Source organism: Suncus etruscus, chromosome 9, assembly GCF_024139225.1.
Source record: "Suncus etruscus isolate mSunEtr1 chromosome 9, mSunEtr1.pri.cur, whole genome shotgun sequence".
In the NCBI taxonomy this organism is placed as follows: Eukaryota; Metazoa; Chordata; class Mammalia; order Eulipotyphla; family Soricidae; genus Suncus; species Suncus etruscus.
This window is the reverse complement of record NC_064856.1, coordinates 27294972-27305667: the sequence shown is the minus strand read 5'-3', so window position 1 is coordinate 27305667 and position 10696 is coordinate 27294972. Positions and strand designations below refer to the sequence as shown.

The 10696-nt window shown below is 45.5% G+C and overlaps 1 protein-coding gene and 1 non-coding gene across 3 annotated transcripts in view; one reads left to right on the top strand and one right to left on the bottom strand.

Annotated features, from left to right (window-relative positions):
* Window positions 1–1814: 1814 nt before the first annotated feature.
* On the bottom strand, window positions 1815–1918 carry LOC126019849 (U6 spliceosomal RNA). The gene has a single exon (XR_007499467.1). It is a non-coding gene; the product is annotated as a U6 spliceosomal RNA (small nuclear RNA).
* Window positions 1919–6171: 4253 nt separating this feature from the next.
* The window catches only part of NCOA5 (nuclear receptor coactivator 5), a 38790-nt gene continuing 34265 nt past the window's right edge, over window positions 6172–10696 (top strand). Inside the window, exon 1 of one of the 2 annotated variants that reach the window (XM_049781137.1) lies at window positions 6172–6305. The gene's annotated coding sequence lies outside the window, so the exon portion shown is untranslated. The remainder of the gene's footprint in view (window positions 6306–10696) is intronic. The other variant, XM_049781138.1, reaches the window with a different exon arrangement.

Here is a 10696-nt window from a genome sequence, read left to right as displayed (position 1 = left end):
AGCGCATAGCCAGGAGTAACCCCTGAGCGTTACTGGGTGTGGCCCAAAAACCAAAAAAAAAAAAAAAAACACAAAACAAAACAAACAAACAAAAAAGACTGAAGAACTGATTCAGATTGAAGGAAACTAAAGAGGTATTAAAAGTACAAATAATGGGGCCGGAGAGATAGCATGGAGGTAAGGCATTTGCCTTTCATGCAGGAGGTCATCGGTTCAAATCCCGGCGCCCCATATGGTCCCCCGTGCCTGCCAGGAGCAATTTCTGAGCCTGGAGCCAGGAATAACCCCTGAGCACTGCTGGGTGTGACCCAAAAACCACACACACACACACACACACACACACACACACACACACACACAAAGTACAAATAGGGGGCCGGGCGGTGGCGCTAGAAGTAAGGTGCCTGCCTTGCCTGCGCTAGCCTAGGACGGACCGCGGTTCGATCCCCCGGCGTCCCATATGGTCCCCCAAGCCAGGAGCGACTTCTGAGCGCATAGCCAGGAGTAACCCCTGAGCGTCAAATGGGTGTGACCCAAAAACCAAAAAAAAAAAAAAAAAAAGTACAAAGGGGCCAGAATGATCGCACAGCAGGTAGGGTATTTGCCTTGCATAGCCAGGCCTAATGGGGTTCAATGCCGGGGCCGGAGAGATAGCATGGAGGTAAGGCATTTGCCTTTCATGCAGAAGGACAGTGGTTCAAATTTCGGCATCCCATATGGTCCCCCGAGCCTGTCAGGAGCAATTTCTGAGCATAGAGCGAGGATTAACCCGAGCACTGTCGGGTGTGACCCAAAGAAAAGACATAAAAAAATGGGGTTCAATGCCTGAGATCCCTCCCATATGGTCCCTCCAGGAGTAATCCTTGAGCACCTCCAGGCGTGGCCCCCCAAAAGTATAAATGACATGTAACCGCAGAATGGACAACCACAGGAAAAAACAAGAGAACATTTTTCTGTTTCAGAGAACATTAGTGGGACAAGTGTGAGATTCAAGGTTTATTGGAGTTCGTCAGTACAGCTTGCCTTGCCTGTGGCTGACCCAGATCCAATCCCCAACACCCCATATGTTCTCTACTAGGTGATCTACCAGGTGTGATGGTGTATCCACTCCTAAAAAATGTCAAGGTTGTGAGGGGATAGGGAATTCATACAGTAGAAAATACTGGCCGGAGAGATAGCATGGAGGTAAGGCGTTTTGCCTTTCATGCAGGAGGTCATCGGTTCGAATCTCGGCATCCCATATGGTCCCCTGTGCCTGCCAGGGGCAATTTCTGAGCCTGGAGCCAGGAATAACCCCTGAGCACTGCCGGGTGTGACCCAAAAACCAAAAAAAAAAAAAAAGAAAAGAAAAAAAAAAGAAAATACTAAGTTAACAAAAATAAATAAAACAAAAAGCCCTGTATATATCACAAAAATGTTATTTAAAAAAAGATATAGAAGCACTAACCAGCTCTCAAAGTGAAAAGACAGATTCCCAGTCTGCCACTGCTGCTTCTGTTCATTTGCTCTCAATGTCCACCTTTCTTCACTGTTCACCTCCCTTCACCTTCTCCCACCTTCCTTCACTGTTGACTGTTGCTCGCTACCACATTCATTCCTTGAGAGACCCCCAGCTTGAGGACATTTTCTGAGATGTGACTGCTGGGAGCCATTTTTCAGACTCCACAAGACCTTGTCACAGACTGAAACTGTGCCACAAATTTTATCCTTCCCCCCAGACTATTTCAAAAGACTTAAAAGAAGTATGTACATGTCCTTTGCATATTTCTTTAGATGTATTTCCTTAATAGGTATAATTCATATTGTCTATTTTTTTAAATATGGAATGCTTCACGAATTTGCGTGTCATCCTTGCGCAGGGGCCATGCTAATCTCTGTATCATTCCAATTTTAGTTTATGTGCTGCTGAAGTGAGCACATATTGTCTATTTTCTTAAGCAGAGGTAGTTTTCTCCATTCTGTTTAGTAGGAAATTCTATTAGATAAGTTTCTCTTGGATTCTGAGTTCATGTTAGAACCAGGTTATAGGGATTTTTATAATAGGGATAGGAACTCATCTTTTTTTTTTTTTTTTTTTTTTTGGTTTTTGGGTCACACCTGGCAGCACTCAGGGGTTACTCCTGGCTCTATGCTCAGAAATCGCTCCTGGAAGGCTCGGGGGACCATATGGGATGCCGGGATTCAAACCACCGACCTTCTGCATGCAAGGCAAATGCCTTACCTCCATGCTATCTCTCCGGCCCCAGGAACTCATAAATTTTATATTGCAATGGAGCCTTTCACCCTGAACATTTGTCTTAGTGACTTGGCTTAGACTTCAAATGATTGGACATCAGCCATTCACCCTGAAATTTGGATCCCATCTATGGATCCCATCTATGGCTTTCTGCACCAGCACCAGGAATTGGATTTCTACCATTGAAGAATCTAATAATGCCCTGGCACTGGTTGGCTCCAGAGTGGGTTCATATGACATCCTGATGACCTGGAAACAGCAACAACTTATTTTAGGGTCAGGGTTCCCTACAGTGCCACCTAACGGTGGGATGAAACCAGAGGATGTTCTATGGTATCCTGACACAGGATCTGTGCAAAAAACAGGATCTCTAACTACAGAAATCTGACTGTGATAACCATGATTGTATATAGTAAAAGAACGCATACTGGGACCACAAAGAAAGAATTTGGGGTTACAGAACTTAGTATATGCAGAGCCTGTAGTTGGTCTTATGGCAGGATGCTTCATGGATAGGTCTCCCATTTTTTAGGCAAAGGTTTTTCCTTTCTATTTTCCCCATGCTTATAAAAAAAACAAAACAAACAAAAAAGCTGCCACATACACCCTTTTTTTCTTTTCTTTTCTTTTTTTTATTTCTAATCTTTTAAATAGGGGCACCCATCTTTTTCATAGAATCTTAGGATAAGGATTACTTTGCTTTATGACATATTTCTGCATATTTCTATAAAAATAAGAAAAAGGAAAAAAAGAAAGGCTAAGTGCCAGGGGTTAAGTGGTCTCAGATGCATTGGTGAAGAAAAAATACAGAACTAAATATCCAAGCTAAATTACGACAATAAAATCAAGAGACCTAAAATTTAACAATATAAACTTAAATGGGTCTGTTCTATTGGCAGGCCAGGGAACAAAGGTTGGTGGTAAAGGATGGTTTCATTGGTGGAGGGAGGTCAACACTGGTGGTGGGAATGTCACTGTATACCTGAAATTCAACTATGAAGGACTTTATAGACCACAATGGTTTCAATAAAAATATTATTTTTTGTTTTTTTGGGTCACACTCAGCAGCGCTCAGAGGTTACTACTGACTCTATACTCAGAAATCGCTCCTGGCAGGCTCAGGAGACCATGTGAGATGCTGGGATTCGAACCACCGTCCTTTTGCATGCAAAATAAATGCCTTACCTCCATGTTATCTCTCCGGCACCAATAAAATAAAATTTGAAAAAAGTTATAAAGAAAGAAATGTGTGGGAAAAAATAAGAAGATACCTATCACACACATTGTTGTGAAAAGTAAATATGTTAAATTTCAGGGTGGATAAAATATCAAGAGGAAGCTGAGTCTAAATCCCTGTCCTTATGGATTTAACAAAAAAAAAAAAGATAAATTTAATAATTTTCAACAAAATTTGCTGTACAAAAAAATGAAAGACCTTATAGCATAGTCCAAAAGAAGTTACCACAGGAAGACCCAGAATCTATCAGAAAGTTCTTAATCTTCTATATTCTGAGAAGACAGGTGAATTTACATAATCAAGAATAAGCAAGCCAAGTAGGCATCTATAATCCCTGGGAGCTTAAATCCAGTCTGCCTGCAAAAATGATCAACAGAAGTGGAAGGGGGCTGGAGAGATAGCAGAGCGGTAGGGCATTTGCTTTAGATGCTGAAGGACGGTGGTTCAAATCCCGGCATCCCATATGGTCCCCCAAGCTTGCCAGGAGCGATTTCTGAGCATAGAGCAGGGAGTAACCCCTGAGCGCTGCCGGTGTGACCCAAAAACAAAAAAACAAAACAAACAAACAAAAAAAAGTGGAAGGGGGGGGAATCATTACCCATCTTCATTTTTCAGGTACTATTGGGTAAGAATTTGAAGGTCAAGGCAGCAGATACAACTTGCTCTGCTTACAAAGAAAAGGCCAGGCAATAAAGCACATTCCTGTCTCTTCTAGTACTTACTTGTTTGTGATCACACATTTAAATGTGATTCTATAACCAAATCTCTCACTGTTAGACACTAGAGATGGGTTTGGATTTTTTCATGAGACTCTGATAGTCCCAGCAAGTAGGTGTATAATAAACATAGTAGGTGTATGATAAATATTTGGTGAATAAATGAGTGATGGAGCACACAGGTTAGTGTCAAAGAGCCCTGGCTTTTTTTAGTGTTGATATTCCACATCACCATTTTTGATTGACCTCTGTACTCATCTAACAAGGACTGTGAATAATGGAGTGTGTTTACAACTGTGAACATATTTCATCCCTATAATATATGGTTACAAATTAAACAAGTACACCATTTTGCATGCTTCCATGGTCAACAGTAGAATTCTAGGAAATGTATCTCCTCTTAAAAATGTCAGGCATTTTATTGAGTTGTATAGATGTTTATTCATTAATTCATGTTATTTTGGGTTTTTTTTTGGGGGGGAGGGAAGCACTCCCATTAGAGTTCAGAGCATACTCCTGGTTCTGCACTCAGGGATCATTCCTAGCAGGGCTCATGGACTATGTGGGTGCCAGGGTTGGAACCCAGGTCAACCTCGTACATGGCAAGAGCCCTACTCTTTCCAGCCCCTTAGGAAATGTATTGAATTTATAAAATTATATATTTACATAATATATTTATGCAATCATTTATTGAATGGTTGTCATTCTATAACTCAAGAAGAACCAGGCTGGAGCAATAGTAGGGTACTTGCTTTGCACGAGGCTGACCCGGTTTAATCCTCGGCATCCCAAATAGTCCTGTGGATAATTCCTGAATGCAGAACCGAGCATGGCCAGGTGTGGCCCCAAAACAAACAAGCAAAAACTCAGAAGAACCTGTGACTTGCTTGTTTTACTTTGGGGCCACACCTGGCTGTGCTCATGGCTTACTCTTGGCTCTGCCTGCAGGAATCACTCCTGGCGAGATCTGGCGGTACCATAAGGAATGCTAGGAGTCATCCTGGGTCCTCTGCGTGTTAGGCCTAAGTGCCCTATCCCTTGTACTATCATCTCTCCATCTCTGATCCTGTGACTATTGTCACCTGAATCCTTTATTTGCTTCACGTCCATTAAACTAATAGCGTATACTTCTTATGCAAATGCAAACAAATGAAATATTTTCTCTACTTCTGTGCCCTATTAGTTCCTTGTGGTTCTGAGGGCACAGGAATATAATCGCCAACACAGAGATGCCTAGCGGTATTCTGGCATTTCTGTGCTAGACTAAAAGTATTTTAGACTTCAAATGTAGTTCTTTTTTATTTTTATTTTTTGTTTTTGGATCACATCCGGTGGCTCAGGGGTTACTCCTGGCTCTGCGCTCAGAAATTGCTCCTCGCAGGCTCGGGGGACCATATGGGACTCCGGGATCGAACCCAGGTCCGTCCTGGGCAAGCCGCGTGCAAGGCAAAAGCCCTACAGCTTGCGCCACCGCTCCGGCCCATATGCTTTAAATGTAGTTCTATAGTCAAGAGACTACAAAAGCGCTCTGAACACTTAGAGAAGCCAGGCAAAGCCCCTGAGGATAAGAATAGGGAACCGGGGCCGGAGAGATAGCACAGCGGTAAGACGTTTGCCTTAGATGCAAAAGGACGGTGGTTCAAATCCCGGCACCCCATGAGGTCCCCCGAGCCTGCCAGGGGCGATTTCTGAGCATAGAGCCAGGAGGAACCCCTGAGCGCCGCCGGGTGTGACCCAAAAACAAACAAACAAAGGAATAGGAAACCGATCTAATCCTTTCCTCCGCCCGAGGACGCTGTTACTAAGCAACGCCTCGCGTCCGTAACCGCCGCAGGGAGCGTCGGAACCCCCGCCCTTGTTGCTAAGGCGACGAGGCGACGTACCTCAGCGCGGCCGTAAACCCGCGCGTCTTTGCGACACCGCCGCGCCTGCCGCTGCGTGCGCGCCCTCTGCCCCCCCACATACTCCGCCTCGTCCGCCATTGCCTCGTGCCCGCGCTGGTCGGTTGGTGGCGCCTTTGTCCTACGGCGGGCAGGTGGGGCTGAGGCGGAGGCGGAGGCGGCGGCGGAGGGCCTGAGGCGTAGGATCGGCCGGGGAGCCCGCAGCACTGGTAGCGGTGAGTGCCGGGGGAAAGCGGTGGCCGTCCGCCATGGCGACGGGCTGAGGGGCCCGGGCCTGTGGAGCGGCGGACTGGCGTGCGCAGGGCCGCTCGGCTCGGCTCGGCTCGGCTCGGCTCGGCTCCGGGTGCGCGCGGCACTGCGCATGCTCGGTGCGGGGCGCGGCCTCTGGTGCCTCTGGTGCCTCCTGTGCCTCGGTCCGGTGCTGGCCGGCTCGGGCTGGTCTGGGGCGGCCGGGGTCGTGGCCTTGACTGCAGATTCGCGCCTGTCGTTCTCCCAGGCCGGGTCGCTCTCGGGTCGGGCCGGCCCCGCGCGCGCCCATCCGCCCGCCCGCCCGCCCGCCCGCCCGCCTCGACGGGCTGCTGGAAATCGAGGCCGGGGATGAGGCTCCACAGCCAGGCCACACACGCTCTTTGCTCTCTTGCTCTCTGCTCGCGGGGATCCTGGGTTCGATTCCCCAGCACCGCGGGGGTAATTTACACACACACACACACCCTCAGTGACTCCCCTGAGCATTTCTGGGGTGTGACCGCCCCCCCAATCAATGCCCGTAAAAAAGTAATTAAAAAATAAAACGGAAAGGAACGATCCCATGCGCCTGTCGTTTTCCCGCGGGTCGTCGATGGCGCCAGTCGGGCCCCAGTGCCCAAACCCAGTGCCCCGAGGCCTTACCGGGCGTTCAACGGCCGCCCCGCGCGCGCGGATCGGGGGTGTGGTGGGTGGGTGTGGGGGTGACTCCTGGTCATGTGACACCCCTGCCCCCCATTATTTTATACGAGGACCCCACCCACTCCGGGCCCACCGATCGTGGGAGTGGCATCGTGCCTTCCCCCCTTGAGAGTGACCCCCGGAGAGGAGCCCACCAGGCCCGCGTCCCCGACCTGGCGCTCTGGGGTCCCCACTCACCTTGCACCCCAGTTTGGCGCTCTCTCTGCGACCAACTCACTCACAGGTCCTAACAGTCCTGGGGTCCGTTTCCTGAACCCCAGCCTCTTGTCCGAGCTGCAACTCCGCCGACCAGTTGTACTTACTGCCTTAAGGTGGAAAGCGTTAAGTCACAAACCACATCCTGGAAAGCCCGTTTTTTCTTTCTAATGTTCATTAAAAACTAATAAAATGCCTATGAAACTGTCTGTGCTTCCTGGTTCCTGCTGAAATTATTCTGCGTTCCATGCTTTTGGGAAACGCTGCCCCTGGCTCTGGGATCCATCCTCCTTCTGGCTCGGTGGACAGTTATCCTGGAAGGCAAGGTGGACACAAAAGAATTGAGCCCTGGGGGCCGGAGAGATAGCATGGAGGTAAGGCGTTTGCCTCTCATGCAGGAGGTCATCGGTTCGAATCCCGGCGTCCCATATATGGTCCTCCCGTGCCTGCCAGGAGCAATTTCTGAGCCTGGAGCCAGGAATAACCCCTGAGCACTGCCGGGTGTGACCCAAAAACCACAAAAAAAAAAAAAAAAAGAATTGAGCCCTGGAGTTTCAGAGATGATATGTTTGTTGTTTGGCTTCTAAGTTTTCTAGGTGCGTTGCTGACTTGTAACTTTGGGAGGGAGAGTTCCAGAAAAATGGTCAGAACTGTTCGCCCAAGGGCACCCCACGTGTCTGTCGTCGCCTCTCAAGTTGCGTTGTGGTGGGTTCACACCTGGGAGTTCATAAATAGCTGGTTCTGCGTGCGCGCATACACACACACACACACACACACACACAGAGTGCAGTTTTGTTTTGGGGTTTAACAACTTTTTTTGATGTTTTCTGCGTGAATCACACTGGGTATGAAAACCAACTTCTTCATACTTTTCAAAACCACTGTGGGCAAAAGTGTGGGTTTTGCATGTGTGAAATAGTTTCTGCCTTTCTCTGTTTTTTTTTTTTGTCTTTCTTTGGAGCACCCACCCCCCATTCTTTCAAGGTGAAAAACACAAGCAATGCTTTCATTTCTAGGATCACTGGAGAAACACAGTGCAAGGCACAGTGCAAGTTTTCTAGGTGCATCTTGTTCCAAGGCACATTCTTGTGAACACATCCAAAGGAGACATTGACAGCTCAATTTATTAATTAATCATCTATTTTCCTTGTAGTCTGTTCGTATGGTGTACGTGTGTATGTATATACGTGTGCATGCACGCACAAGAGCAGTGGCAGTTTAAAGAAAATGCCAAGAAGTTAGCTTGGATAGGATTCTTCCCCTCCCCTAAGTTTCACACTCAAAAAAAATTTATGTAGAATTTCTGTAAGGTCAAGGAATTTTTCTTTACATTTCTAAGCAAAAGTGGTGTGTAAGGAAGAAATGAAAATTTTATTCCATTCTAGCCCATATCAAAATTTCAGCAAATGGAACCTCATCTCCCATGCTCAGAAAACTGAGAATCCACATCTTTTGGGAAAGCTTGAGTAGTCTACTGAAAAAGAATCTTATGGTTTGGACTTCATTTCAGATAACTGTTGCTGGCATTCTAGCTCTTTGGCCTGCAGATGGCAGTGCCTTTTGTAGGACTTGCTATACTAGCATGAGAATTACTGGAATTAATTTTTACTTTTAAGAAAGGAAAGTCTTTGGAGGAAATCTATTATAGATATGTAAATATATATATGCGTATATATATTTAATTTTGGGGCCATTCCCAGCAGGGCACAGAGGTCACTCTGGGCTCTCTGCTTAGTTATCATTACTGTCTGGTCCAGGTGTGGCTCAAACACCCCCCCCCCCCAATTTACAGGCTTTAATTTGCTAATTGTTCAATATAGAAATCCCTAAAAATATGTCAAAGTGCCTTTCTTTTGCCATCATTCCATGAATATCTTGAAGTGTTAGTGGTCCCCAAACTGCTCCCTGCTAGGTTGTTTTCCCTCTGGTTTTCAATAAATACTGTGTTTCTAGACAGTTGCTTTTATTTTTTGTTTGTTTGTTTTTGGGCCACACCCAGAGGTACTCTGGGGTTATTCCTGGGTCAGCACTTAGAAATCGCTCCTGGCAGGCTCTGGGGACCTTATGAGATGCTGGGAATTGAACCCAGGTCCGTCCTGGGTTGGCCTCTCACAAGGTCTAGAGACAGGTACTTTTAAAGTACAGTCACATTTGTTGTGTCAGAGATTTGTTCAGGGAGCATCTTGCACATTTGTTTAGACTTCTTGGCTTAAGTAGAGTTAAAACTGTTAGGAGTTAACAGCTGGTACCCAAAGAAAATTACTCTTTATGTCACTCATTAAATGAGAGGCATCAGTGAAAGGATCAGAGTAAGACTGCACTGAAGTAATATCATATTAGAGAAATATGAAGTACACTGACAGCTAACTATATAATACCAGCATGCCTGCTGCGTTCTAAATGGTGGTTTTATTATCACCAGATATGAATATTTCTAGAAATGGTCATTTCCATTTTTTAATTCTATCCTTTAAAAAATAAGAGCAAATGGTAAAATTAACTGGACCAATTACTTCCATATTAAGAGAATCTTTCAGTCTAAAAGACTGTTTTTCAAGTTTAAGTAACATCGTTGACCTCTAAAAAGACAATGTGATCAGGATCAAGTTACATTTGGAGACCAATTACAAATTGTCCTTTTAATTGTTTGTATTGGTTCCATGCCTGAATGTGTTCAGGGTCCAGTCCTTGGTTCTGTGCTCAGGGATTACTTCTGACCGGCTTAGGGACTATTTGTTACCAGGTATTGAACTCAGCTCGGCTGTGTGCAAGACAAGCACCCTATTCTATACTATCTTACCAGTCCCAGAGTGACTGAAACAACTATAAAACAGATGATTGAACCCCAGGTTTCGATCTGGAGTTGCTGAAGATTAAGTTGGTCCTGCAGCTAGTGAAAAAGCTTTTAAAAACTTTGAATTTTAAGAGCTGGAGTGATAGTACTATTGGTAAAATGCTTGCCTTGTAGCGATCCCCAGAGCATGCAAGGAGTGGTTGCTGAGTATAGAACCATGAGTAAACTCTGAATACTGACATTTGTAACCCAAAAACAAACACCATTAATCTAAAGTGAGTATACTTATGTGAGTATATTTAATTACATAATTAGAAATTGAGATAATAATGTGTTTTTTTTTTTTTTTTTTTTTTTTTTTTTTTTTTTTTTTTTGGTTTTTGGGTCACACCCGGCATTGCTCAGGGGTTACTCCTGGCTGTCTGCTCAGAAATAGCTCCTGGCAGGCACGGGGGACCATATGGGACACCGGGATTCGAACCAACCACCTTTGGTCCTGGATCAGCCGTTTGCAAGGCAAACGCCGCTGTGCTATCTCTCCGGGCCCAATAATGTGTATTTAAAGCCAGATGTGATCATAAGAATTTTAATCTTTTAAAAATTATTTTCATATTCCAAAGAAAATACAGAAAAACATAATTTATTTTTCCTATTCAAACTTGAGATCTTACT